The 23,095-nt window shown below is 47.3% G+C and overlaps 1 protein-coding gene across 2 annotated transcripts in view; it reads left to right on the forward strand.

Moving 5' to 3' along the window:
• The first annotated feature begins 5,419 nt into the window (after positions 1-5,419).
• Positions 5,420-23,095, forward strand: part of myo7aa (myosin VIIAa) — a 216,788-nt gene continuing 199,112 nt past the window's right edge. For both annotated transcript variants that reach the window (XM_038817836.1, XM_038817837.1), the window contains exon 1: positions 5,420-5,742. The gene's annotated coding sequence lies outside the window, so the exon portion shown is untranslated. The remainder of the gene's footprint in view (positions 5,743-23,095) is intronic.

Genomic DNA, 23,095 nt, shown 5'->3' on the forward strand with positions numbered 1-23,095 from the left:
GATACTAAGGGCAATTTAGCATGGCCAATCCACCTAACCTGCGCGTCTTTGGACTGTGGGAGGAAACCGGGGCACCCGGTGGAAACCCACGCAGACACGGGGAGAACGTGCAGACTCCGCTCAGACAGTGACCCAGCGGGGAATCGAACCTGGGACCCTGGTGCTGTGAAGCCACAGTGCTAACCACTATGCTACCGTGCTGCCCACTAATTATTATTAATTTTAATTAATTATTATTAATTAATTATAATTATTAAGATATCTGTGATTTATTTCTCGCAAACAATGAATCAAGGGCCCTAGTTGATATTGTTTGATGTGAAAAGGATTAATTTAACATAAAGGGGTCAGACACGGGAGCAGAGCTCCAAGCTGTGGTCTGTTCTTCTTGCTGCATGTGGGAGGCCAGGAACGCTTCCAGCCTGCGTTTCGGAGTTGGAGCAGCGCCTGGAGACACTGGAACGTCCACGAGGTGGAGAGTATCATGGATAGCACGTAGAGCGAGATGGCCACACCGCAGGCTCAGACTCCACAGGCAGGAAAGGAATGGGTGACCATCAGACAGAGCAAGAGGACTAGGCAGGCAGTGCAGGAAGCAGGAATCTCCAGTCACATCTTCAAAGAATTCCAGTAGATTTGTCAAGCATGATTTTTCTTTCGTAAATCCATGCTGACTTTCGCTGATTACACCACTGCTTTCCCAATGCTGTGCTTTGAAATCCTTGATAATGGACTCCAGCAACTTCCCCACTACTGATGTTAGGCTCACTGGTCTATAGTTCCCTGTTTTCTCTCTACTTCCCTTTTTGAATAGCGGGATTACATGAAAATGAAAATCGCTTATTGTCACGAGTAGGCTTCAATTCGCTACCCTCCAACCTGTAGGGGCAGCACGGTAGCATTGTGGATAGCACAATCGCTTCACAACTCCAGGGTCCCAGGTTCGATTCTGGCTTGGGTCACTGTCTGTGTGGAATGTGCACATCCTCCCCGTGTGTGCGTGGGTTTCCTCCGGGACCTCCGGTTTCCTCCCACAGTCCAAAGATGTGCAGGTTAGGTGGATTGGCCATGCTAAATTGCACCTTAGTGTCCAAAATTGCCCTTAGTGTTGGGTGGGGTTACTGGGTTATGGGGATAGGGTGGAGGTTTTAACCATGGGTAGGGTGCTCTTTCCAGGAGCTGGTGTAGACTCGATGGGCCGAATGGCCTCCTTCTGCACTGTAAATTCTATGTAAAAATCTATGTACCTATTCCAGAGTCCTAAGAATTTTGGAAAATGACCACCAATGGATCTACTATTTCTTGGGTAACCTTCTTAAGTACTCTGGGATGAAGATTATCAGGCCCTGGAGATTCATCCGCCTTCAATCCCATTAATTTCCCCAAACCTTTCTTCACTAATACTAATATCCTTCAGTTCCTCACTAAAACTTGTGCTTCTCATAAGTTCCAGTACATTATTGATGTCTTCCTTTGTGTAGACAGAAGCAAAGTACGAATTTAGTTCCTCAGCCATTTCTTTGTTCCCTGTTATGAATTCTCCCATTTCTCACTGTAAGGGGCCTACATAAATTTTTATTAATCTTTTTCTCTTTACATACCTGCAGAAACTTTTACAGTCAGTTTTTATGTTCCCCACTAGTTTACTTTCAAATCGTATATTCCCCTTCTTAATCAATCCCTTGGTCTGCCTTTGTTGAATTTTAAACTGTTCCCAATCCTCAGGTCTATTGCTTTTTCTTGCTCTGAATCCTTACATAGGTTCCTATCACCTTACCATATTAGTTTCACCCTCCACAAACACTCTACCAAATACACCCCCCCCCCCCCCCCCCCCCCCCCCCACCACCACCAAGGACATCAGTCCCGGTCCTGCCCAGGTGTAACCCATTCAGTTCATACAGATCCCACCTCCCGCAGAACCGGTCCCAATGCCCCAGGAATCTGAAACCATCCCTCTCACACCATCTTTTCAGCCACGTATTCACCTGATACAAGCTACTATTTCTATTCTTACTAGCACGTAGCACTGGTACTAATCCTGATACTGAGCAGCACGGTAGCGCAGTGGTTAGCACTGTTGCTTCTCAGCGCCAGGGACCCGGGTTCGATTCCTGGTTGGGTCACTGTCTGTGCGGAGTCTGCACGTTCTCCCCGTGTCTGCGTGGGTTTCTTCCGGGTGCTCCGGTTTCCTCCCACAGTCCCGAAAGACGTGCTTATTGGGTGAATTGGACATTCTGAATTCTCCCTCGGTGTACCCGAATAGGTGCCGGAGTGTGGCAACTAGGGGCTTTTCACAGTAACTTCATTGCAGTGTTAATGTAAGCCTACTTGTGACACTAATATTATTATTATTACTACCTTTGAGGTCCGACTTCTCAACTTCTTCCTAACTACCTATATTCTGCTTTCAGGACTTCATACCTTTTTTACCTATGTTGTTGGTACTTATGTGCACCACGACCACTGGCTATTCACTGCCCCCCTCTAGAACGTCCTGGGACCGCTCCAAGACATCCTTGACCCTAGCACCAGGGAGGCAACATACCAGTCTAGAGTCTCATTTGCAGCCACAGAAATGACATATCTATTCCCCTTACAGTCGAATACCCTATAATTATTACATTCCAAAACTTTTTACCCCTCCCCTCTGCAGCAGAACCAACTGTGGTGCAACGAATTTGGCTGTTGCTGCTTTCCCCTGAGAGGCCATTCCCCTCAACAGTATCCAAAGTGGTACATCTGCTTTGCAGGGGATTGGCCACAGGAGTGCACTACCTGCCTAGCACTCTTGCTCTGCCTGGTGGTCATCCATTCCTTCATACCTGTGGACTCTGAGCCTGTGGTGTGACCAACTCTATATACATGCTATCCAAGACACGCTCCACCTCACGGATGCTCCACAGTGTCCCAGCCACCTCACCAGCTGTGAAACCCGGGCTTCCAGGAGCTGTAGTTGGAGACACTTCCTGCACACATGCTGGCCCTAGGCACTGCAAATGTTCCTGACCTCCCACATGGCGCAAGAGAAGCAAACCAACGCTTTGGGTTTTCCTGCCATGACTTACACTTTTAAAATAAAGCTTTGGAAGATGCTTGATATTAGATTAAATCCAATTCTCTATGGCCCTTCCCTGCTTGTCCTTGTCACTACCAATTGTAGCTCTTACAGATTATAAACCACAAAATTTATTTTGAAACTATAATTGATGAAAGCTGTCGACCTTACCCACTACTTATCAATCAGCTCTAACCCTTGTCGCCTCAACTGCAGCATCAAGACCACTCTCTGAAGATTTAAAAGTTACAAAGCAAGTAGGACAAGCAAAAAGCACCTCTTCCCGCTCTGCACCGAATTCCCGCTCTGCACCGAATTCCCACTCTGCACCGAATTCCCACTCTGCTTCAAATTCCCACTCTGCACCGAATTCCCACTCTGCTTCAAATTCCCACTCTGCACCAAATTCCCACTCTGCACCGAATTCCCACTCTGCTTCAAATTCCCGCTCTGCACCGAATTCCCACTCTGCATCGAATTCCCGCTCTGCACCAAATTCCCGCTCTGCACCAAATTCCCGCTCTGCACCGAATTCCCGCTCTGCACCGAATTCCCACTCTGCTTCAAATTCCCGCTCTGCACCGAATTCCCGCTTTGCACCGAATTCCCACTCTGCTTCAAATTCCCGCTCTGCACCGAATTCCCGCTCTGCACCGAATTCCCGCTTTGCACCGAATTCCCACTCTGCTTCAAATTCCCGCTCTGCACCGAATTCCCGCTCTGCACCGAATTCCCGCTCTGCACCGAATTCCCACTCTGCTTCAAATTCCCGCTCTGCACCGAATTCCCGCTCTGCACCGAATTCCCACTCTGCACCAAATTCCCACTCTGCTTCAAATTCCCGCTCTGCACCGAATTCCCGCTCTGCACCGAATTCCAGCTCTGCTTCAAATTCCCGCTCTGCACCGAATTCCCACTCTGCACCGAATTCCTGCTCTGCACCGAATTCCCACTCTGCACCGAATTCCCGCTCTGCACCGAATTCCCACTCTGCTTCAAATTCCCGCTCTGCACCGAATTCCCACTCTGCACCGAATTCCTGCTCTGCACCGAATTCCCACTCTGCACCGAATTCCCGCTCTGCACCGAATTCCCACTCTGCTTCAAATTCCCGCTCTGCACCGAATTCCCACTCTGCACCGCATTCCCGCTCTGCACTGAATTCCCACTCTGCTTCAAATTCCCAAGTTTGTGCCCCACTCTGTCTGTGGACTAACTCCGGATGTGGCCGCTCTCCCACTGCTCGTGTGCAAAGCTCAGGATCACATATATTTCAATCAAGTTGCCTCTGGCTCTTCTAAGCTCCAGTGGATACAAGCCCAGCCTGTCCAACCCTTCCTCAGCTGTCAATGAAAATGATCCACAAAACTGAGCGAGGAATCCCCATTAACACTGGAGGACAATTCAACAAGGCCCTCTCCAGTAAGAGCTGTCGTGTTGTCATTCTGAAGAGCTCTCCCGCCAGACGCCGATCCCAGGCGAAGCAGCCCCGGAGAACGGGTGACCCGCTCGTGGCCACGTGGCACTCTCTGGGATCTTGCTGTGCACCGGCCTGCAGGGCAGCAGGGGAATACCAGGTGTCTTAAATGGGGGCACTCCGCTGTGACGGTGGGACAAGGAGGGACGGCGGAGCGGAGGAAAGAATGGGAGGAGAATGAAGGTTGGAAAAGAATGCAAGGAGCCACAATATCATCATTTGTAAACCTGAAATGGTCTGTTTTTTTTTCAATGGGAGGATTGAACATAGAACATAGAACATAGAACAGTACAGCACAGAACAGGCCCTTCGGCCCTCGATGTTGTGCCGAACAATGATCACCCTACTTAAACCCACGTAACCCGTATACCCATAACCCAACAATCCCCCCATTAACCTTACACTACGGGCAATTTAGCATGACCAATCCACCTAACCCGCACATCTTTGGACTGTGGGAGGAAACCGGAGCACCCGGAGGAAACCCACGCACACATGGGGAGGACGTGCAGACTCCACACAGACAGTGACCCAGCCGGGAATCGAACCTGGGCATGTTCAGCCCAGTGGGTGGGGAGTGTGTGTGTGGGGTGGGGTGTGTGTGTGTGTGGGGTGGGGGGAGGGCAGGCACATTCATAATAAAGGCGTTTAAAGATTATTATTCAATATGGAAATACCTAAAATGTTCACCTACTCGATGTGAAATTGAACAATCTCTCACTGCTAAGATATATCCTGTTATCCCTTTGTTTAAGGATGTGGCCTTGGTGTGTGTGTGTGCATGTGTGTGATAAGCTTCCTTGAACAAGGGTGGCAGTGTTGAGAGTGGAAGTGACTGGTCTCTAAGAGACAGAGACGCTGTCGAGAGTGCTGCACACACACACACACACACACTGGGAGTGAGGAATCCCTATTAACGCTGCAGAAACAGGCAGCCACCGTCAATTAGCCCTCACCATGCAAGCAGGAGCCTGCCCGGAGCTCGTTAACAGCCAGCACCGGGAGCTATTTTAAGGAGTGATCCCGAATTGAATGCAAGATTTAATAGGGGTTTTTCCTCTCTCTCTCTCAGCACTGGCTGGAGGAGTAACAAGCAGAAGGACTCCGGCTTTTTAAAAAAATAAATAAATGCTGCGTTCCCATCGGATTTGACATTTCGACCTGGTCGGTAGGATTGAGGAATTGCGACGCTTGTTGCTGCAATTTGGTGAGTTTAAGGAAAATAACCGGTTAAGGTGTTAGTTGCATTTTGCACCAATACAATTGGTTCTCTCTGCTGCCCGATCATTTAGCGGTTTCGATTGTTCATTTTTGCAAACCCAAGGAACCGTGCGAGGAACTCTTTTTAAAAAAAAAAAATTATTTGTTTAAAGTGATTTTATTCGGCTGTTTATTATTTTGTAGGAGCTTGAGGAATGGACTATTCCCTCTGTTTAACTCCGGGTGGTACGCCACCTTCTCCAATACCTTTGAGCAAATGAGCACCGGTCAGGGTTAATTCTCGTCGGGGGCTTTAAAAAAATATATATATATTTTTCTTTGGTCTTTATGCTGGTACTTATTGTTGTGGCGTTACTCCTGCCTCCGTGGGTACCACTTTTATTTTGTGAGTCAGAAGGTTGGGGTCTCATTCTGGTGATTTGAGCCCAGAATCCAGGTTAGAACATAGAACACTACAGCGCAGTACGGGCCCTTCGGCCCTCGATGTTGCGCCGACCTGTGAAACCATCTATCTGACCTACACTATTCCATTTTCATCCATATGTCTATCCAGTGACCCCTTAAATTTGGCGAGTCTACTACTGTTGCAGGCAGGGCGTTCCGCACCCCTACTACTCTCTGAGTAAAGAAACTGCCTCTGACATCTGTCCTATATCTACCACCCCTCAATTTAAAGCTATGTCCCCCTGTGTTGCTCATCACCATCCGAGGAAAAAGACTCTCACCGCCCACCCTATCTAACCCTCTGACTATCTTGTATGTCTCTATTAAGTCACCTCTCAGCCTTCTCTCTAACGAAAACAACCTCAATTCCCTGAGCCTTTCCTTGTAAGACTTTCCCTCCATACCAGGCAACATCCCAGTAAATCTCCTCTGAACCATTTCCAAAGCTTCCACATCCTCCCTATAATGTGGTGACCAGAACTGCGCGGCAGTGCTGAGTGAGTGCTGCACTGTTGGTGAAGCTGACTTTCAGCTGAGATATTGAACTGCTTCCCGGGTCCTGACTGCCATGAAATTGACTAGAGGCTGCTTTGTATGTGCCCATGTGGGGAAACTTGCATGTCTGTTCTGTCACCATTTATGAATGGAACAGCAATGTGGTCAATGACCAAATGACCCTGTTTTTATGATGTTGATTTGAGGGATAAATATTTTGCAGGCCTCCAGGAGGCTACACTCCCAGGCAAGGGATCTTTTACACTAGTAGACAAGGATCTGATTCAAACATCTTGTCCGTAAGACAGTGTAGTGCTCCCTCAGTACTGCACTGAAGTGTCTCCTATTTGTTTTTGTCCTCCAGCCCTGGAGTGGGAATTGAATTGAAAACCTTGTGATTCAGAGCGAAGTGTGCTACACACTGAACCACAGCTGATAGAACTGTACCCCAAGGAGCTTGCTGTAATGGCTGCCATGTTTCCTGCAGTGACAATGCTTCAAAAATGGCCATGGTTTGGGCGCCATGATAGCATGGTAGTTAGCACTGTTGTTTCGCAGCTCCAGGATCCCAGGTTTGATTCCCGGCTTGGGTCACTGTCTGTGCAGAGTCTGCACGTTCTTCCCGTGGCTGTGTGGGTTTCCTCCGGGTGCTCCGGTTTCCTCCCACGATGTGCTGTTAGGTGAATTGGATGTTCTGAATTCTCCCTCTGTGTACCCGAACAGGTGCCGGAATGTCACTACTTGGGGATTTAATGTGGGGGCTTGGGGATTTTCACAATAACTTCATTGCAGTGCCAATGTAAGCCTACTTGTGAAAATAAAGATTATTATTATTATTGGGATATCCTAAGGTTGGAAAGGTGCACGTCTAACTTGCATTCTCAGTGTCAATAAGAGTGTCTTCAAATCTTAGAATTGCACTCCTCTTGAGGTTTGGTTATATTCCTCTGCTGTATTGGTGTAGACAAGGTGATTAATAATGGTACGGACAAGCCAGGATCTGGATTAAACCAGAACGTTCATGGCTATGGGTAAGTTGTTAGCTGCAATGATCAATCCTTCAGGGGTAATGTGCATGTGAGGAAACTTCCAAAGGGAATGTCGAGCTGGTGTGTGAGAATGAAGAGAGAGCGGGGTTCATGGTTAATTTGGAGTACACATGCCTTTGTTGCCAGGAAGGGCCGGAGCTCTTGCTTGAGGGTAAGCTTGGCTACACTCAAAACGTATGAGCAATAGAATGAGGTTCTGCATTAAAGAGCTTAGTTTTTAAAAAATCTTTTGTGGAATGTGGTTGTTGCCAACACTTATTGCCCTTGAATTGAGTGACTTGCTGTTGAGTCAACCATGTTGCTGTGGACCTGGAGTCTTGTGTAGACTGGACCTGGTAAGGATAGCCCATTTAATTCCTTTATCGTTTTATACGATAATCAATGATGGTTGTAAAGCTGACTATCACTTAGACTAGCTTGATATTCGATCAATATTTAAAAATATGGATATTTGCGATTTAATTATGGGTTTTAAACGCCACCAAATGCTGTGGTGGGATTTGAACCCATGACCCCAGAGCATTAGCCTGGGCTTTGACTTACTAGTCCGTTCGCAATAACACTTTATTCTCCCCCCCCCCCCCCCCGTACAAGCGATTGTCATTGAATAACCAATTTATTAGCTTCCAGGTTGTAAGAGGTAGAAGTGAGTGAGGAAATAACTTCTCACTTGTGTTGGGCTGAATTCCAGATTGGGGTTTTTTTCCACAACCCGAGGAATGGGGATGCAATTTATTTGTTCCCACTGGGAATTATCTCACAAGCACGCTCTATAATTGCCAAACTGAAACAAAACCTATAATCAGTGACTTCCTCTGCTGTTCAGCTGTTTGAAGGGCTGGATTAAGTTGTTTGCTGTGGTGATACTTTCAATTTAATATATACGTGTAGCCAAGTAATTGTTAAATTGGATTGACTTCCCTTTTCATTTCTCGAGAATTGATCAGTGTCAGTTTACCAGATTGGAATATTCTAAAGAATTGCTCATTCCTACACCCCTTCCAAAACTTAGTTTTGCTGTTGATATTCGTTATCCTATTAGATCTGGAGAACTCGGATGAAAATATACCATTCTGTCCATTTTTATGGCTAGTCCTTCCCTTAATGCATTTTAAAATATTGTTTCTAAAGTTCCATTTCTGCAACAATACAGTTACATTACAGTTCCTCACCCTCGCAGTGTTGAACATTGTCTCCTAATCTCACAAGTTATTGCCCAAGATTCTCCAAAATTATCAAACGCCTTCTCTCGTTGAACATAGAACAGTACAGCACAGAACAGGCCCTTCGGCCCTCGATGTTGTGCCGAGCAATGATCACCCTACTCAAACCCACGTATCCACCCTATACCCGTAACCCAACAACCCTCCCCCCTTAACCTTACTTTTTAGGACACTACGGGCAATTTAGCATGGCCAATCCACCTAACCCGCACATCTTTTTGGACTGTGGGAGGAAACCGGAGCACCCGGAGGAAACCCACGCACACACTGGGAGGACGTGCAGACTCCGCACAGACAGTGACCCAGCCGGGAATCGAACCTGGGACCCTGGAGCTGTGAAGCATTTATGCTAACCACCATGCTACCGTGCTGCCCGTTGAGCCTTCCCTCCCTTCTAACCTCTTCCTGTCCTGAAAACCTCAGTTTGGTATCTCAAACCACCCTGCCTTCATTTTCCCCTTGGTGTGGTCCACGCAAACGCGCAATTGAAATGTTTGTCAGTAAGGCAAATGATTTGGAACATGGAGCTTTATTTTCACTGCCTTTGTAATGCTTCATACATCTTTTATGGAGCTTGGACAAAGAAGTCAGTCACCAGTTGTAGCCAGGGCTCAGTGGGCAGCACCCTCGTAAGTCAGGAGGTTGTGGGGGTCAAAGTCCCACTCTGGAACCTTGAGCGCCCCAGGCACTTCTTCAATACAGAGGGACTACTCCACCGTTGGGAGTTGCCACCTTTTTGGAGGAGGTGTTAACCAAAGCCTCTGCTAGCTCGGGTTGACGATCTCGCGCTCACGACGATCTCGCGCTCACGACGATCTCGCGCTCACGACGATCTCGCGCTCACGACGATCTCGAAGAGCACTGGGGTAACCCCCCTGCTCTGACCAATGTTTATTGGACTGGATTTGTTTACTGTCACGTGTACCGAGGTGCAGTGAAAAGTATTGTTCTGCTTGCAGTCCAGACAGATCATTCCATGCATGAAACATAAATACACAATGTAAGTGCATAGACATCAGGTGAAGCACACAGGAGTGTAGCACTACTCGGTAGAGCAGATGTGTGAAGAGATCAGTTCAGTCCATAACGGGGTCTTTTAGGAGTCTGGTAACAGCGGGGAAGAAGCTGTTACCAGAATCTGTTAGTGCGTGTTCTCAGACTTCTGTATCTCCTGCCCAATGGAAGAAGTTGGAAGGGTGAGTAAGCTGGGTGGGAGTGGTCTTTGATTATGCTGCCCGCTTTCCCAAGGCAGCGGGAACTGTGGATGGGAGGCGGGTTTGTGTGATGGACTGGGCGGTGTTCACGACTCTCTGAAGTTTTTTACAGTCTTGAGCCAAGCAGTTGCCATACCAGGCTGTGATGCAGGCAGATAGGATGCTTTCTATGGAGCATCTGTAAAAGCTGGTAAGAGTTAATGTGGACATGCTATATTTCCTTAGTTTCCTGAGGAAGTATAGGCCCTGTTGTGCTTTCTTGGTCGTAGCGCAACGTGGGTGGACCAAGACAGATTGCTGGTGATGTGCATACCTAGGAATTTGAAGCTGTTAATCATCTCCACCTCGGATTGATCTGTTCCCTGTAAAAACACTATTCACGACGCCCTATGCTGCTCTTGCTTGTGTATTTACTTTGTTTGGCCCTTGCCCTGCACTGTAACCAATTGACTATTTGTCTATTTACTCTGTCGATTATTCTCTTTGTCTGCTGTGTACGTTCCCTTGGCTGCAGAAAAATACTTTTCTCTGTACTTTGGTACACACAATCGTAATCAATCAAAACCATTGATGCAGACAGGGGTGTGTACAATACTTGGCTTCCTGACGTCAGTGGCCAGCTCTTTAGTATTGCTGACATTGAGGGGGAGATTGTTGTTGTTGTTACACCACTGCACTAGATTCTCTTTCTCCCTCCTGTATTTATGACTCATCGTTGTTCGAGACCTCCAGTGGATGGAATGCAATTAGGAGTTAGCATTATTGGAGGCCAGAGAATGGAAAAGTCCAACAGAGCTGTAATGGTGGTGAAGAGGAACAGCGAGAGGTCTATAACAAGGTGACGATAATTGGATGTTGAAGCTGCTTATGTGCAAAATTGGTTGGACTTTCAAGAGATGAGAAGAACCTCACTTCCGAAGGTTATTTTCAAAGTTCATTCATGTGGTTATCACTGTCATTCATTTCCTGAATTGCTTATTAGGCACTTCAGGCATTTAAGTGTCAGTCAGATTGCTGTGTGCCTGGGGTCCTAAATAGGCCAGACCAGGTAAGTATGACTGATTTCCTCCCCTAAAGGACATTTTGTGAACCAGATGGAGTTTTTAAAAATGACCATCAATGTTTATCTGGTCAACATCGCGGACACTAGCGTTTTACCTTGTGTTGCCCATCTGCCATACTAGGATTTGGAACTAGCCTGTCCGACTTATTAATCTGATCTGCTCATTAACTAGTCTAGTAACATAACTTTTATATTACTGATCAGAACTGAGGAGGATGGACCTGAATGTCTATCATCATTGTAATACAAGAGATGCTGTGACATTGATGTAAAGGAGGTTGGTGAATAGAGTGAACCCATCCGATAGCAAGTGTGGACTTGACAATGTGCACTGCAGGTCAGTGAGAGGAATGAGTAAGAAAGACAGTTATGTGGAGTCCTTGATTTATTGTAAAGAGAGCCCTCGACTACAGTGTAGATGGGAAGTCCCACACCGTTCCCTGCAGGGTGTTCTGCAATGGTCGTTTTTATTAATAATACAAGCAGTCTTATTTTGACCAAAGCATTGGATATGTTGCCAAAGGAGTCGAGGGTAAGAGTTCTAGAAGCGTTCTAGATAGCTCGCATCATGAGCCTAGAATAGCCATGCCCCCAAAATATATACAAACAGGGTTCAAAATGATGGGTTTGAACCATTTTGAGAAAGGAGGGATATTGGAGAACTGGGTTGGTGGTTGAACGGATGGGCAGGTTCGTCTTTCTCCCAAGGCCATTGGAAACTCCTGGGCGGTCGGGCTCTGGGCATGGTTGTACCCTCGCACTCCTGGCACCTAGGCAATGCCAGACTGATTCTCTGGCAGCAGCATAGGCAGGGTGCCAGGGATCGGGCCTGGGTTGCTCGTGAGAGGGTATTGCTCAAGGACCCCGTAAGAGGTACGTTGGATGCAGTGGTGGGAGGAGGAGGAAAGAGTGTTCTGGAGGCTACGATGAGGGGGTTGGAAAATCGAGACGCCATTTAAAAATGTTGCTCCGATCCGTGAATACTCGTCATGCGCTGGTGAGCTGAGCTCGTCAGTGCAGGAAATGATGCAAGGGCGGCCATGGTAGGCCATTCGTCGCCGAAGCCAATAAAACCCTGGCAAAGTGCCGTTAAATATCTGTCATTCTCTGCACCATGCACCCAAAACTATACTCTCTGATAATCACGCCCAAGGGGCAGCAGGGTGGCACAGTGGTTAGCACTGCTGCGGCACCGAAGACCCGGGTTCGATCTCGGGTCACTGTCCGTGTGGAATTTGCGCATTCTCCCTGTGTCTGCTTAGATCTCATCCCCCCGCAACCCAAAGATGTGCAGGGTAGGTGAATTGGCCATGCTAAATTGCCCCTTAATTGGGGAAAACAAAAGAATCTGGTACTCCAAATCTTTTTTAAATTTGCGTCCACGATGTTCGATTAGAACATAAAGAGTTTCTATAATGAGATGAGCAGAACTAGATGAAGAGTAATTTAGGATTTTGTGGGGAGGGGAAAGAGTTAGTAATATCATTGGTGAGAGAAAAGGGAAAACATAGATTTTTTTTAAAATTGCTATTGGCTCCTTGTTAAAACTCACCAGTGATCACACACGGTGGAGCTCATGGATTTAACTCTTACTCCCCTTGAACATAAAATCTAGACTGCCACTCCCAGCGTAGTACTGAAGGAGTGCTGCACTGTCCGAGATGCTGGGCGGGATTCTCCGCCCGTGGGATCCTCCCCTTTTTGCTGGCAGCATACGCCCGCCCGCGCATATCCCAACGGAGTGGGGGTGGCCCCAATGGTGAACTCCATTGGGCGGCTGCCGGGGTGGAATATCCTGCTGCCGGCAGGGAGGGTGGGTGCTCTGCTCCAGAAACGGGTCTGGCAGAATGGGGAATCCCGCCCACTGTCTTTTGCACGGTGAATTGCTAAATTGAGGCCCCCTTTTAACCTCCTTGTAGATCCTGTGACCGTTTTGAAGAAGAGCAGAGGCATTTCTCCTCCTGACCTGACCAATTTTTATTCCTCCTGTGCCATCCCTTAAAATGCCCGGACAAGACGGTCTATTTATAAAAAAAAAAATCACATTGCTGTCTGAGAACTTACTGCACACAAATTGGCTGCTTGTGATTTCCTACATAACAATAGTGACTGTACAATGGCTGAAAAGCACCACGGGATGACTAGCTGTTGCGAAAGGGGTGCTACATAAATGCAAGTAGCAAGTTTCTTTTCAATTCTAGCAAATCTATTGGTGGGAAATTAATTTAATGTAATTAATTAAATTATTTTAATGTAATAAAAGATCCCAAGATGTAACACTGAAGAAATGGAAAGCAAAATATGATACCCAAGACCCATGAGGTGGTGTTAGATCAAATAGAGCACAGCTTGGTTGAAGAGGTAGATTTTAAGGTATTGTGAGGTAAGGGGGGGGGGGGGGGGGGGGGGGGTATTCCAGAGCTTGGGGCCTAGCCACCTGCAGGCATGGCCACTGATGACAGAGCGATCAGGTGCTCAAGAGGACTAAATTTATTGACCAAGCACAAATATGATGGGGTTGTGGGGCTGGAGGAGATTACAGGGATGGGGATGGTCAAGACCATGGAGGGATTGAAAATTGAGTTGCTGTTTAACCGGGAGCAGGGGAGACTGGTGAACAGGACTTGGTGCAAGTTAGGACACTGGTTGCAGAGTTTTGGATGACCACCTCTTTTCGGAGGGCGAGGAGTGTGAATTGTGTTAGACCGAAGAGAGGATGGGTTTAATCATTGAATCATCATAGGATTTACAGTGCAGGAGGCCATTCAGCCCATCGAGTCTGCACCGGCTCTTGGAAAGAGCACCCTATCCGAGGTCAACACCTTCACCCTATCCCCATAACCCAGTAACCCCACCCAACACTAAGGGCAATTTTGGACACTTAAGAGCAATTTATCATGGCCAATCCACCTAACCTGCACATCTTTGGACTGTGGGAGGAAACTCGCGCAGACACTGGGAGAAAGTGCAAACTCCACAGACAGTCACCCAAGGCCGGAATTGAGTCTGGAGCTGTGAGGCAGCAGTGCCAAATCAAGGAGTGGTCCGGAGAAGTGAAGCAGGGATTCTATGTAGGTTGGGTTGAGACTTGGGAGGTGGCGGTGTGGGTGGAGGGCAATGTTTGTGTGTCTAAAGAAAAAAACAACCACCGCTGATTTGTGACAAACAAGGTGCACATTACAAAGTTGGGAATATTGTTCAACTCGCTGATTTTAAAGAATTTGTCAGTTCCTGTTATTATACAGGAGAGGCATCTCACACACACCAGGTTGCCGCCGTACAGCACTGGATTCATATTGATTGCTCATGTCGAAGGTTCAAATGGGTTTCCCTGTGACAATGTGATTGCTCGCGATTGGCATATAGCAAACACTGGGCCTGAATTGTTGACGGCTGGAGTATTTTGATTGTCGTTTCTGCAGCGCTTGTGAATCACTGTCTGACCTCCTGCTCACATCCGATACCCGCTCTGTCTCCTGTTTCTCCTCCCAGTCCCCAAACACTAGATTCTCTTACAGCTCCTGCAGGCATGGAGAATCTTCTAACCCAGAAGGAGGCCACTTGGCCCCTCTGCCTGCACTGGCTTTGAGTGAGCTATCCAAACATCCCCACAGTCGCTTCTCCTCCTTCCCTATAGCCCTGCTGATTTCCCCCCCCCCCCCCCACCATATGTCTGCAGTCACTGATGTGTTAATGTACTCTCGGCTAACACAGGCCGCAACTGGATGCAGCTTTAACCAAAAGATACTCCAGACCTTGAAGTTAGTTCAATCTGATTTATTGAACCAGTAGCACAGTTAGCACAGTTCTCTGTGAGTTCGACTCTCTGCTAACCTAAGTGTGGTTGCTCTGTCTGACTGAACCAGACTAGCTCTTAGCCACGTGCTGGAGATGTGATACTGTACACACACCCTGACTCACTCTGTAGATGTTCATCAGTGGAAAGAGGTGGGGTGTGAGTGCCTTGTTCCTTTTATAGTGAGACGCCACCCCTGAGTGTCCTGCCTGCTCATTGGTCATGTCCTGTTCTCTGTGTTCATTAGCTGCCTGTCTGTATATCATTATCTGCATGTCTGCATATCATGACACTTTCTTTTTGAATGTTATCATTAAGTCAACCTCCCCTCTGAACTGTGCCTTCTTGATCATCAGAACTTGTTGCCAGAAAAGAACATTTCCTTCACCTTCCCAGCACAGGGTAGCAGCTATGGGAATCCGGATGTGGTTATTTGCATTTTGGATTTAGTAAATACAAGAATGAGTAATAGACAGTCTAGTTGGGTGATACGAACTCTTGATACTTGCAGGGTGCATGAATACGGACTTTAACCTTTGCATGCATTTACTGAAAAATGGGATGGTGAAAAGCTGTGTGCGAAAGTGCTTAATTTCCTTGGTTACTAGATGGTGGGAGGTGTTAAATAAATATTCAAACACGTGAAGTCCATTAACCGGTAATCTGTAAGGTGAAAATGAATGTTCGTGGTTAAAATTGTGTTGCAGTAGCCTCACTTGTAGTTAGTCAACACCAACCTTCTAGCATGGTGGCAGTCTGTTTGTGCTGTGGGACCACCGATGTACCTCCTGGGTGAGGCGGAGATGGTGCCGGATGAGTTTTTTTTTTGTGGTCACTGAAAGTGATTGAAAAGAGAAATCGTAGCTGCCATTTTTCACGAGCTTGCCTCCTGAACACCCACAGTTTAAGGTTACCCTGGCGCGATAGGAGTGGGCTTTAATATTCGTGGAGCAACAAACCAGCCAGGGCCAACAGCTGCAGAAGCGGGTGGGAGCAAAGGGGAAGCTTGTGTCCATTTCTGGGCAAGTGGTTGATGGAACCATCAATTCAGCAAACACGTGTAGTTGGATCTGAACAGAGGCTTTAATACACTTACAATAGAGCCAGCCTATTTGTCGTTGAACTTTAGGTGAAATGGCAGGCTGGCTCTAAGGCACTGATCTTTATACATCGGTCCCAGGGGGAGGAGTCCTGGGCGGAGCCCAGTACAAACTCTCGCATACTCCCAGAGCGACTCCCCCTGGTGGTCGGATAGTGCAACTGCACTTACAATGGGTAGACAACGAACATGTATACATGGAGTGATATTGGCAACTATATATAGTGTGAATCACATTCACCACAGTGGTGAACTGGGGGAGCACCATGTTCATTCTGAAGTACAACAGAGATTCAAACGACGGGGAGGTGTTAATAGATTCCTTCTGCATATGGAGTGAAAACTGTACTTGTTCACATTGTGTATGTTTAAACTGCGAGTTCCAAATTGCTGACTAACTTGCTGTCTAACTGACTTAATAAGCTGGGCACTGAGATAATAAGGTTAAGAATGTGTTGGATTTTGTACAGAAATGAAATTCTTTGGAACAGGTTAGAAAATGCCAGAGCAGTGTGATTTGAACAGAGAACCCGACTCTTAACAATTGTCCTATAGATCATAGAATTTACAGTGCAGAAGGAGGCCATTCGGCCCATCAAGTCTGCACCGGCCCTTGGAAAGGCCACCCTACTTAAACCCACACCTCCACCCTATCCCCGTAACCACACCTAACTTATTGGACACTATATATAAAGGGCAATTTATCATGGCCAATCCACCTAAACTGCACATCTTTGGACTGTGGGAGGAAACTGGAGCACCCGGAAGAAACCCACACAGACACCGGGAGAACATGCAAAGTCCACACACGGTCACCCGAGGCCGGAATTGAACCCGGGACCCTGGAGCTGTGAGGCAGCAGTGCTAACCACTGTGCCACTATGCCTCTTTGCGGGTTGTGTAAAGTGTTGCAGTGGCAGGAGAGTCCACTCGCTGGCTAGGTGTCGCCATGTCCTGGTCAGGCTCTTTCATTGGCTATCAAACCTGATGAGGATTGTGGCCAAAAGCCTGTTGTGTATTCCTGGGGAATGTAGCCACTTGGTAATATTACTGGACTAGTAATTGAAGACCTGGGCTAATGCTCGAGAGTGACCAGTTCAAATCCCACGATGGCACTGGGGGTATATCTGGAATAAAATGCTCATCTCGTTGGTGAACAGCGATCCAGTTGAGTCCCACAGCGCAGTGATGGCCCTTTGGCCCATTATGTCTGTGTCAACCTTCAAGCACAGTTTCATGATTAATGCCATTCAGGGAAGGAAATCTGCCGTCCTTACTAGGTCTGGCCTGCATGTGCCTCCAGGTCCACAGCATTGTGGTTGGGCTCTTAACATCTCTTCGAACAAGTTGTTTGTTTATATAAAGTTGCTGCAGGAACAAAAGGATTGTGTACATCTGCGCCACATAGACTGTCAAGAAGGTGGCTTCCCATCGCCCAATTCTTCAGGGCAGTTGGGGATGGGCAATAAATGCCGGCCTTTCCCTAACCCCAATCCTAACCCTAACCCTAACGAGTTTAAATAACTGAAGGCCTTTCCAATTCTCCCCCTCTTTCTCTTTTCCATGACACCCCCCCCCCCCACCTTCTGCAGAACCCTGCACCCTCTGAATAGACCCGCAACACTTTTACAAGCTCCTTTAATATTAAATTAAATTAAACCTATTTCCATGGTGATTTGGCAGGAGTACGCTCTAGGCCCCGGGTCTGAATGATCCATCCTCCTTTCCCAGCCACTGCTGGATGTCTCCACCAGTTGATTTTAAAAATTGTTACTCGGTTGGGTCCTGCTGCCCTCCCTGTCTTCGCTTTCCCTCGATGCTTTTTGAAGTCGCTTGAGCAACAATTCTACACATGCTTTCTTCCCCTGACCAAACTCTTGTTAATGCTTTATTTTTAATCTAGGCACAGGAAGCTTCAGAATGAGGGGCGGGATTCTTGAATCCGCGCAAATGGGCCACGCCGGCACGCTGCGGAGAATCAACTCCATTGGCGCCGGCGTGGTTGGTGCGGCGTTGGTTGGTGCGGCGTTGGTTGTGGACTGCTGTAAGCGGCCGCCCCGCCGATTTTTTTTTTTTTTTTTTTTTTTTTTTTTTTTTTTTTTTTTTTTTTTTTTTTTTTTTTTTCCAGCCCAGATGGGCCGAGCGGCAGTAGGAAAAGAGCAGAGTCCCGCCGGCGCCGTTCTAACCTGCTCTGAGCCGGCAGGACCTCAGCGTGTAAGGGTCGGGTGGCGGCCTGGGGAGGGGGTCCGACCCCAGGGGGGCCTCCGATGTGGCCTGGCCCGCGATCGGGACCCACCGATTGGCGGGCCGGCCTCTGTGACTGGGGGGCCTCCTTTCCTATGTGCCGGCCCCTGCGCCATGTTGCATCGGGGCCGGCGCGTTGTAGGAAGCCACTGCGCATGCACGTGTGGCACTGGTGCCACTGCGCATACCCTCGTTGGCACCGGCGCAACTGCGCATGCGTGGATCCCGCGGTGCCCAGTTCACGCCGGGATCTGCGACTGGAGCGATGTGAACCGTGCTGGCTCCCTGGAGGGGCCAGAATTAGACGTGGGAGCGGCCCGTTCATGTCGTTATAAAACGCGACGGTGTTTACGACGGCGTGGACACTCTGCCCGAGATTCCCCCTGCCCAGTCAGAGGAACTAGTGCTGGCATTGCGTTTGTTTTACCAAAATAAAAATAACCACCAGGAAATCTATTCCGAAATGTTATTAACCTTGAGCCTTGCCTCCTGTGTGAAATTTATTCCCAGTTTTAAAAATTAATACTTGCAGTCATTGGATGGAAGTTCGCAGAAAGATCATTCGGCCCAACAGATCTATGCTGGCGTCTAACCTCCACCCAACAGGAGAACTGAGGCCAGAGTGATCACTTTGACATCAAGGCAGTATTTACCCCAGTGTGGCTTCAAGGAAGCCTGTGGGAATTGGGGAGACAGGAGTACTTTCCCTTTGTGGTAGGCATGACTCTAGCCAGTGAGGATGGTTGCTAGATATCAATCATCTCAGTCCCGAGACATTAGCAAAGGAGTTCCTCAGGGCAGTGCCCAACTGGTTTAGCACGTGGCTAAATCGCTGGCTTTGAAGGCAGGCCAGCAGCACGGTTCAATTTCCGTACCAGCCTTCCCGAACAGGTGCCGGAATGTGGCGACTAAGGGCTTTTCACAGTAACTTAATTTGAAGCCTACTTGTGACAATAAGCAATTTTCATTTCATCTTCAGCTGCTTCATCAATGACCTTCCTTCCATCATAAGGTCAGAAGTAGAGATGATGTTTGCTGCTGAAGACTACACAATGTTCACCATTCATAACTGCTGAGATGTTGAAGCAGCCCACGTCCATATGCAGCAGGACCTGGGCAACATTCAGGCTTGGGCAGATAAGTGGCAAGTAACATTGCACCACACGTGTGCCAGGCAGTGACCATTTCCAACAAGAGAGAATCCAACCATCTCCCCATGACATTCAATGACATTATCATCACTGAAAACCCCGAGCATCAACACCATTGACCACAAACCAAACTGCACCAGCCACTTAACTATTGTGACTACAAGAGCAGGTTAGAGGCTAGGGATCTTGCAGTGAGTAATTTGCCTCCTGACTCCCGAAAGCCTATTCACAATCTACAAGGCATGAGTGCCGCTCCAACGAAACAAGAAGCTCCACACCATTCCGGTTAATACAACAAACAGCTTATTTGATTGACACTCCGTTCACCACCTTTTAAATATTTACTCCCTACATCGCCAATGCACAGTGGCAGCAGGGTACCATAGAATCCATACAATGCAGAAGGAGGCCATTCTTCGAGTCTGCACCAATTCTCTGAAAGACCATCTTACCCAGGCCCACTCCCCTGCCCTATCCCCATAATCTCACATAACCTGCACATCTTTGGACTTTCGGAGGAAATCTATGCAGACACGGGGAGAAACTCCACAGTCACCTGAGGCCGGAATTGAACCCAGGTCCCTGGCATTGAGGCAGCCGTGCTAACTACTGTGCCACCCATTTACAAAATGCACCGCAGCAACACCCACCAAGGGTTTTCTCAACAGCACCTTCCAAACCCGTGATCTCTACCACCTAGAAGGACAAGGGCAGCAGATACCTGGAAACACCACCACGTGCCAAGTTCTGCTCCAAATCGCTCACCATCCTGACATGGAACATATTGCTGTTCCTCCACTGTCGCTGGGTCAAAATCCTAGAACTCCTTCCCTAACAACATGGTGGGTATACCTAAACTTCAAGGACTGCAGCGGTTCAGGAAGGCAGCTCAACACACCTGCTCGAGGGCAATTAGAGATGGGCAATAAATGATGGCCTAGCCGGCGATGCCTACATCACCTGAAAGAATATTTGAAATCCCCCTTCCTCCCTCCCAGCTTGGAGCGGCTGCGCTATCGGCATTTTGTCAGGCTGAAGACTGGAATTCAATGAATTGAAATGCAACCAACCTCCACACACCTGGGATTTGGGAGTTGAAGATGGAGGAAACCGCAACAACTTGTTTAGTGCCTTTTAACATGAGAAAACGTCGCAAGGTGCATTAAATCAAAATTGCTGCATATGGAGATACTGGAACAGATAACCAAATGTTTTGTCAAAGGCAGATGCGACTGTGGGAAAGTGAGGGAGAGAGGATGTAATGACCCACATCGTCTTTGGGACAAAGTGCTGAATATGTACATCCATTTGGGGAATGTAACACTTGCAAATTTCTAAGTAACCAGAGGTTCTGGAATGAAAGCAAATGCTGCTGCTTTCATTGAGGATACATAATAACGTCAATGATATCTGGAATTAAGTGGTGTTGACCATGTATTTGAGTAATAAATACTTCTTTTAAATTATTAAAGAGGATATTGCCCTTCAGCGCATGAGGGCAAGCTTCATTTCAAGGGAACAAGGGCTGCAGGTTAGTATGGATCTACACTCCCAACTAAAAGGACAGATTGAGGCACTGGAGAAGGTGGGATACAGATTTCCATAATGGCAAATGTCTGAAGAAAAACTGATGTCTGGCCCCCTCTACAAAGGAGAAGGATGGCGTGATGAAGTCTTTAACCTTTCCAAGACTCTTCTTTATTTAGCCATAAAAATACACTCCTCCTATTGGCCAGTAGTCCAGAACTATAGAGGTCGCTGATATGAAATAATCATCAATAGATCCCATAGGGAATTTGGGGAAAAGCCCCTTTTCCCAGAGAGTGGTGGGAATGTGGAACATGCTACCACGGAGTGGTTGAGACCAAGCCGACTGGGATATTTCCAGAAAAGTTAGAAGTATATAAAGGCGAAGTGAGGAAAAGGATATGATGATGGGGTTAGCTGAAATTGAGGAGGTTCGTGTGGAGCATAAATAGCCAGCATGGATTAATTGGACCAAATTGGGGGGGGGGGCAGTGGTTAGCACTGCTGCCTCACAGCACCAGGAACCTGGGTTCTAATCTGACCTTGGGTGACTGCCTGTATGGAGTTTGCGCATTCAACCTGTGTCTGCGTGGCTTTCCTCCGGGTGCTCCGGTTTTCTCCCACAGTCTGAAGATGCACATGTTGGGTGGATTGGCTGTGCAAAAATTTCCCCTTTAGTCCCCTTTAATATCCAAAGATTAAGTGGGGTTGCAGGGGCGTGAGCCTAGGGAGGAAGCTCTTTCAGAGGGTCGGTGTAAACTCGATGGGCTGAATGACCTCCTTCTGCACTGTAGCGTTTCTATGATTCTGTGCTTCTGATACAGAACCGATCCTTGATGTGTCACGTGACAGTACCTTTAAGAAATGAGTGTTTATTACTGCAGTGATGTCAGAGTAGATGGAGCTGGGCTGCCTGTCAGCTTTTTAATTTCGTTTTAGGTTGTTTGCTGCATGGTGGGTTTGGTTTCATTTCTAGTTTTGGAGAAGCTGCAATCACAGCAGGATGTGTGTGAATCTCTGCAAGCTTATGAATGTCCATTTGCTGATTTCAATGTGGTAACTGTTCTCAGTAGTGAATTTAAGTCTGATGTCTTTCTGTTAAAAGGTGTTTTTAAGTCTTATGGATGTTGAAAGGAAAGTAAGAATTACTTTGTATTTTTGGGGGTTGTGTTTGAATTGATGGTTACTAAGATGTTCACTATGTTTTAAAAAGGGTTAACTTAAGAGTTCATAAAATAAACATTGTTTTGCTTTAAAAAATACTTTTCCATTTCTGCTGTACCGTACCTGTAGAGTGGGCCGTGTGCTCCCCACACCACAATCTGTTAAAAGTTGTGGGTCAGGCGAACACCATGATACACTTTGGGGTTCTCTAAACCCTGGCCCATAACAGATGTCAAAGGAACCAGGTTCTGCAGAGCTGCCGCATTAACCCCCACAGTTGAAATTTCACTTGGCTCTCAATGGGATAATGATGATTGCTTACAAGCAGAGCTCAAATAAATAAATAAATACATTTGACCGGCAGCTAAATGTGGCTGTGAGGCTACAATGGGCTAGAGCTGCCAAGGTCCTGAGCAAGAGGATAATATGCATTGGGGAGAGAGGGTGGATACAGATGGTAAATAACCTTGAAGATCCAATGTATTTAATGGCACCCAGCCAAGCACTGTTGCATGTAGCCTTGAATAGCAGGTGGAGAAAGCAGGCATTGACTGTTGATTTGAGAAGGGCAGCAGTGTTAATTGACCAGGAACTGTGTAGTTTGAAGGATATTTACAATTTACCAGGAAGGACTCGTTCTTCCCTAAGACCAGGAATTTGCCTTCACGGTTCGTGTGCTGGTATCTGTCAAGAAGTACATACATAGAATTATGGAAGGCCCACAGCACAAAAACATTAAGCCAATGTGGTGAATGTGTGTGTGTATATATACTAATTCACACTTATTGTAAGCGCAGTAGCGCCATCCTACCACTAGGGGGAGTAGCGCTGGGAGCACTTAGGAACTTGTACTGGGCTCCACCCTTGGTT

The sequence above is a fragment of the Scyliorhinus canicula genome, chromosome 14 (genome assembly GCF_902713615.1).
Source record: "Scyliorhinus canicula chromosome 14, sScyCan1.1, whole genome shotgun sequence".
Lineage (NCBI taxonomy): Eukaryota > Metazoa > Chordata > Chondrichthyes > Carcharhiniformes > Scyliorhinidae > Scyliorhinus > Scyliorhinus canicula.